The sequence below is a fragment of the Saimiri boliviensis genome, chromosome 15 (genome assembly GCF_048565385.1).
Source record: "Saimiri boliviensis isolate mSaiBol1 chromosome 15, mSaiBol1.pri, whole genome shotgun sequence".
Lineage (NCBI taxonomy): Eukaryota > Metazoa > Chordata > Mammalia > Primates > Cebidae > Saimiri > Saimiri boliviensis.
In genome coordinates, this window is record NC_133463.1 from 42,096,303 (window position 1) to 42,103,884 (window position 7,582).

Sequence of the window (7,582 nt, forward strand, 5' to 3'; positions counted from 1 at the left end):
TATACATCAACTTTTTCAGAACTCTGCAAATTAACAAATGACTTAGAATTGTTTGAGGAAGATTTATTAAAAAAAAAAAAAAAAGTGGCTAAATCCTAGTAGGAAAAGAGGACTTTCTTAATGTTTAATTTGCTATAGTTCTATAGTTGACTTCAAAATCACAGCCCTACAATCGAAATGAAAACCAGCAGCTTAGCAGCCACTGGAGGGAACAGAATGGGTTTGAAGCAACACAGAATATCCCACTTCTGCAGCATTGTCAAAATTCGACCTGTCAGGAAACTCACATGAAAAACTCTTTTCACAGGAGTTGTCTTTATTTTACTTGACTGGAATCTTGCTCAGTGAAGAAATACCTTCCCCTAAGGCATTTAATTTAACATTGGCTGCCTATGGCAGTGATACCAGTTGAAGAAAACAAGAGGATTGCCAAAAAAAAAAAAAAAAAAAAAAAAAAAAAAAAAAAAAAAAACCTAAAAATAAAAGCTTATAGAGTGAAATGTCCGCAGGAGGCTTAAAAAACTGCAGTATATTCCTGGGGCTCTAGAAGGCCTTGAAGATGAGTAGGGCTTGTGTATGACCAAGAAAGGCCCAGGAATTTCACCTCTGGCTAATGTTGAGGCTCTGCGCAAGCAGTAAGTTAGTCAGATAAGCCACAGTTGTAAGCTCCTGGAATGATGAAGGCAAACTCAACACTCACACAGCACCTCTTGGCAAAAGGTGGGAGACTTATTGTTTCAGGTGTTTAAGGAAATCTCTATCTAATTATTAGGTGACCAGTAAGCTAACTGAGTTTGCAGTGGTTATACACTACAAATAATACATATTTTACAGAATTATTCCAAAAAAAATCAATAAAGCAACAGAAACTAACAACAAAAACAATATAAATAACAAATCCTGAGGAAGAGTAAATTTATTTCCAGAGTCTCCATATTATATTATTTAGAATGTCCAGTTTGTAGCAAGAAAGGGTGACACACAAATAAACAGGAATATTATGACCTATAAAAAGAATAACACATATAATCAATAGAAACAAAATTCTAAAGTTGGATAATACTCTAAAGCAGGCTAAAAATCTGGAGGAATTTTGTTATTCTAAAACACATATTTATTTGGGGGAAAGTTTTCTTTTTCTGTATGCAGAAGGCTCGAAAAGATTTCAAACTAAAGAGGTTTATCAGATATTTGTGTTTTAGTGGAGCGAGCATAGAAAGTCAACACCAAGACAAAGATATGCCAAATTGCAGGGTCTTTATTGTTGGTGGCCACAGTGGACTCGCGTCTCTCTAACCTGTGGCCCCAAAAGGAGGGTGTCAAGACCTTTTATACCCATAAAACCACCTCAGGGGTGAGGGTGAGGCGAGGGTGGGGGTGAGGGGTTTCAGACATTCTGAGGGCTAGTGGATTCTGTAAATCACCTCCCGGGCGGAGATGAGGGTGAGGGGCTCCAGACATTCCAAGAGCCAGGGGACTTTCGACATTCCGATTGTTACTTAAGTGGTTCACAGAAGTCAAGATAAGCATTAGTTTGCACATTGTCTGGGCAGGGTGGAAATCACAGACCTTAATTATTTATTACAAGTCACAGGGGCCAAGATGGCATGGGTTTGGACTGCTTTCCTGTCACATTAGTGGTTACAGAGAGCAGTTTCAACAGAAAGCCAAGGTATGGCTGAGGTATGCAGTTTTATGGGGCTTTTACAATGTGACATTTGAAGAGTATTGCTTAAATAGTTGTTAACACAAACTAGATTTTGTCTATTTAATGACATATTTAAGCAACAAAAATTAAATAAATATTGGCTTTCCTAAAAATGTAACTACCAGGATTGTGATATCAGAAATATAAGGCATATGCCTATTCTTTTACAGTAAAAAATAGAAGAAAATTTAATTTTAGCTGTTGTTAATAACTGTTTATAAATTTTAGTTATATTTCTTTCAGCTGCATATTCTTTTAAACTTGAAGCAGTACATTATTTTTTTCAAGTAATCAGGGAATTATTTTTCAAAAAACTTTATTCTCTTTATATTTTTACATATATATTTATTTTAAATTTTACTTCAAATTGTTACAGTCCAGAGAAATGTTTTTCTTTTTTCCTTCACTCTGAGAAATAAATTTTAGGGCAGACTGTCTCAGAAAATTTTTATATAGCTTATTTCTGAATTTTATAAACAAACCTATTAGGGTAATTTAGGCAGTTTACTTTTTTTGGTAAAATAATCATTGAGTAGCAGTTATAAGAACTTTGCTAAATATATTGGGCCTATAAAACACCTAACAAGTAGTGGTTCCTTTCTATGGAATTATTATTTTTATTTATTTTATTTTTATTTTTTTTAATTGCATTTTAGGTTTTGGGGTACATGTGAAGAACGTGCAAGATTCTTGCATAGGTAAACACATGGTAGTGTGGTTTGCTGCCTTCCATCCCCTCACCTGTATCTGTCATTTCTCCCCATGCTATCTCTTCCCACCTCCCCACCTCCTTTCCCTCCCCCATTTTCCCCCAACGGACCCCAGTGTGTAGTGCTCCCCTCCCTGTGTCCATGTGTTCTCATTGTTCAACACCTGCCTATGAGTGAGAATATGTGGTGTTTGATTTTCTGCTCTTGTGTCAGTTTGCTGAGAATGATGGTTTCCAGGTTCATCCATGTCCCTACAAAGGACGTGAACTCATCGTTTTTGATGGCTGCGTAATATTCCATGGTGAATATGTACCACATTTTCCCTATCCAGTCTATCATCGTTGGGCATTTGGGTTGGTTCCAGGTCTTTGCTATTGTAAACAGTGCTTCAGTGAACATTCGTGTGCACGTGTCCTTATAGTAGAATGATTTATAATCCTTTGGATATATACCCAGTAATGGGATTGCTGGGTCAAGTGAGATTTCTATTTTTAGGTCCTTGAGGAATCGCCACACTGTCTTCCACAATGGTTGAATTAATTTACATTCCCACCAACAGTGTAAAAGTGTTCCTATTTCTCCACATCCTCTCCAGCATCTGTTGTTTCCAGATTTTTTAATGATCGCCATTCTAACTGGTGTGAGATGGTACCTCAATGTGGTTTTGATTTGCATTTCTCTAATGACCAGTGATGATGAGCATTTTTTCATATGTTTGTTGGCCTCCTGTATGTCTTCTTTTGTAAAGTATCTGTTCATATCCTTCGCCCATTTTTGAATGGGCTTGTTTGTTTTTTTCTTGTAGATCTGTTTTAGTTCTTTGTAAATTCTGGATATCAGCCCCTTGTCAGATGGGTAGACTGCAAAAATTTTTTCCCATTCTATTGGTTGCCGATTCACTCTACTGACTGTTTCATTTGCTGTGCAAAAGCTGTGGAGTTTGATTAGGTCCCATTTGTCTATTTTGGCTTTTGTTGCCATTGCTTTCGCCGTTTTGGTCATGAAGTCCTTGCCTACGCCTATGTCCTGAATGGTTTTGCCTAGATTTTCTTCTAGGGTTTTTATGGTGTTAGGTCAGATGTTTAAGTCTTTAATCCATCTGGAGTTAATTTTGGTGTAAAGTGTCAGGAAGGGGTCCTGTTTCTGCTTTCTGCAGATGGCTAAAAATATGGAACGCTTCACGAATTTGCGTGTCATCCTTGCACAGGGGCCATGCTAATCTTCTCTGTATCGTTCCAATTTTAGTATATGTGCTGCCGAAGCGAGCACTCTATGGAATTATTAAATTAGGTAGAGAAACAATCATCCACAGGAAATTGAAATAATAAAATTACATATCTGTCTAATGGCTACTGCAAATCACAAATGCTGTACACGTTTTGAGAACAATTTACGGTGTCTCAGTGGTCAGATAACTTCATGAAGCTCAGTGTTGAGCTGGTCTTGATTTAGATAGGAAGTGACGAGTGTTGTAAATATTCCTACCTAGTAGAAAATATGTAATGAAAGATAAGAAGACAATAATTTTATTACTTAGTGTTCTCTAGAGGAACAAACAATAGGATGGATATATAAAAAGAAGAAACATGAAAATTGACTCACATCATTATGGAGGCTGAAAAGTCCCACAGTATGCTAGAGAACCAGAAAAGTAAGTGGTGTAATTCAGTCCAGGTCTGGAGTCCTGAGAACCAGGAGAAGTAATGGCATGATTTCCCACTAGTCTAACAACCAGGAGTTCTAACAACCAGGTTGTTTCTAACAACCAGGGAGGTAGAATGCTGGTGGCAGAAGTAGGCTAGCATAAATCATGGAGTCTGAAGGCTTGGGTACCAGGAGCTCTGATGTCTGAGGAAAGAGGGAAATGAATGTCCCAGACCATGACTAGACAGAGAATTTCTCCATTTTTCTGCCTTTTTGTTCTGTTTGGGCCCTCAAGGGATTGAATGATGCCCACTCCATATTAGTGAAGGTGGATCTTCCTTAGTCTACTGATTAAAATGCTAATATCTTATAGAAACACCCTGAAAGACTCACTCGGAAATAATATTTTAACAGCTATCTCAACAGCACTTAGTCTAATTTGATACATAAAATCAACCACCACAACAATGTGTAGGAAATAGTAAGCATAGCAACCTTAATTAACTTAGGAATTTAAGGATGTGATTAGTGATTAATGAGATTGAAAAAGACTGTTAAAATAAATAGATGCTAGGCTAAGTATTCAGTTCCGGCTACATAATATGCAGAGCCCAAGGCAAATTAAAAATATGGGATCCTTTGTTTAAAAATATTAAGAATTCCAAGATGGTAGCAGCAGATCAATAAGGCAAACATGGAGCCTTTCCAAGTATGAGACTGTTTGCACAGTTAGCATGTCCTGTGAAGAGCTTAATCCTCACTTAGTAGACAATGGGGAGGTTCCAATGAGATTTCATTAGGGAGAGAACACGATGAGTATGATGATATATTTAAAAAAAAAAAGTTGGTGATTATTTGCAGGCTAAATTAGAGACGATCAAGAGAAGTGTGTATAGTATCCCAGAAATGTACAGCTAGGATTCTGGTCCCTGATAGAAGCAGAAAGGAAGAAATTTTCTATAATTAAATTGAACAGGTTTCTGAATGGCTAGAAAAGAGACTAAGGGAAGTAGGGGAGTAGAGATGTGTGAAGGATTTCAAGCACACTTGACTGAGAATGATTTAGAACAGGAGTGGGGCTGAAATCATTAGCTATATTTTAGAAGAGCTTGTATTGAATGGTGGTAGGGAAACAAAGTGGAGATACTCAGTTATTATTTACCAATACATAGATGGAAGAGTGCGAGAGACAAGTTTTTCTGCAAGATGACGTAAACAGTGCAATCAGCTAATATTTAGTGTTACTAACATGTTATTATAGATCTTAGTAATGATATTGACCTATTTTATTTATGGATTTCATGTTTTTCCTCCAAATAGTTAACTTTTTTCTCTAAGAATTACTACTTAACCAAAATCAATGATTTGACATTCAAAGAACAAAAATGGTTATGTGAAAAAACCTCCATCATTATTTAATAAACTAATTGCACTCTTCAAGACCCCATTCTATTATGTCTTAAGTTTCCCAACAACCTTATAAAGTATATACTATTTTGTTTCCTATTTTTAAAGATTAAGAGACTTAATAATAGGTAAGCAAACTAAGTTTATTAGTTATTTGAGTACTGCTTATTGAGTGATTACTAATCATACTGTTCCAAGTGCTGGGTATGTACTATTAAATAAGACTGTCAGCCACTCAATTCTCACAAAGGTTACAAGAAAGATATAATAGACAAAAACGCAATAAAGACTTTACATTAATGGTTGGAGGAATAACTTGCCCAAAGTGATAAAGTTAAATTAATGTAAACTAAGGTTTGAACTCATTTCTGCAAGTATAGAGAATCATCTCTCTTTTTCACTGTTGCATTGCCAGTAATCAGAACACTGCCAGTATATATTAGGGACTCAAATGGTTGTTGAAAAAAAATGAGTAATAGCTCATATTTATTGTTGACATGCCATGCATTGTACCTATTATTTTCATGATATTTTAATATTCATAAAGTCAATATTATTTTCATTTTAAATATTTTCAATCTGAGGTTTATGACAGTAAAATAAATTGCCCAAGGTTAAACAACAGCTATATAGAAGTTAGCATTTGATGTTCATATGCGTCCAAAGGCAGTAATTTCCCAGTGGACACTCATTTGCAATGACTGCATGTGTCTTTATACGCCCTAGGCTTGGAGGCATTGTCACTGTGAGAGTCTTGATGGAAGGATACGAAAAAAGTCCATATTCTTGTATTTCATAACACTAGCAGCCAGTGGGTGGATGCTTCACTAAAATAATGCCCAGGGCCAGTGCTCTGAAGAGAAGAGAAATTCAATAATACTTGAACACATTAATGTATTAGTCATTGAAAAAAATACATTATAAAACTTTTAAATATTTAAATATGAAATTAGTGCCCATTTCATAGCACAGATTGAGTCACAAATATCTCCTTTGCTTTCAAATTACATTTTTCTAAAAGCTTAGCATGAAATTATTAATGATTATTGAGTTTGTTTATGTCTATGAGTGCCCGACAAACTGAGCTGAGCTGTGTTTTAGGTGCTGGGACTGCTCTGACTCTTTTAATATGCCAAAACAATAGGTAATACTAAAGAAATCCACTTGTCCATGAAGGTAGGAAAAAAATAAATAGCTCAAGTTGTACTTTGTTTAAATTCTGGCTTCTTTATAATAAAAATTAATTAAAATATGTAATGCTCAATATCCATAAAATTTCATATGCCAATAATATGAAACTGTGTTTTTAATTGTATTAAGAGATGGAAAAGATATAGTTTGATATCTTAGTAATGGTGGATATTATATCATATAATCTAAGCAAAGTTAGAAAATCTATTAACATTTTAGCCTGTAGTAGGAAACATGCTGCAAAGAAGGCTGAAGATAAATCACCTTTAAGTACAAGAATCGGTTGATGGTAACAAAATGCCTTATTTTCCACATTATAATGAACCTCTTCTTAAGCATGCTGTGAGGAACTGCCACAAATTGGGCAAGCCAGAATAGATCAGTAGCCTGTTCTGCATCAAACCATACAGATTTTGTTTGCTGCAACACAGAAGATACCTACCAGCTGCTTTCTAAGAGGAAATGCATCAACATATTCTTTAGACTTTCTGAGTTATTAATAAAAATAAGCTGTTCTTTCCCCCACAACACAAAGAATATAGTTAGTCTCCACATTCCAAAAAGATTTGTAGTGCAGATACATTGTAAAAGAGTCTAATACACTCTTTATGATATGCATCATACGGTAGTTCACACATGGCTTTCATAGGCTGGGACTAATTAATGTTTCTCCCCCAAGTGGCAATCTCAAAACTGATTTAATATATATCTGTTGAGTTCTAAGTGGCACATTCAGTGGTTGGCACTGGGAATATAGTGGTGAGCAAAACTGATTACCATTTCTGTTCTCATTAGAGGCTCCTCATTAGGGAAAATCTACAGCCCAACTTTTTTTTTTTTAATATTAAATGTTTACATATTCTCTGCCTATTTAATTCTGTCTTATTTTTTTCCAAGCCTGTCTGTATACAATCATATTTGT

General features: G+C 35.5%; 1 non-coding gene across 1 annotated transcript; it reads right to left on the reverse strand.

Moving 5' to 3' along the window:
* Positions 1-3,580: 3,580 nt before the first annotated feature.
* Positions 3,581-3,687, reverse strand: LOC120362369 (U6 spliceosomal RNA). Its single transcript, XR_005578287.1, has one exon. It is a non-coding gene; the product is annotated as a U6 spliceosomal RNA (small nuclear RNA).
* Between the last annotated feature and the right edge of the window lie 3,895 nt (positions 3,688-7,582).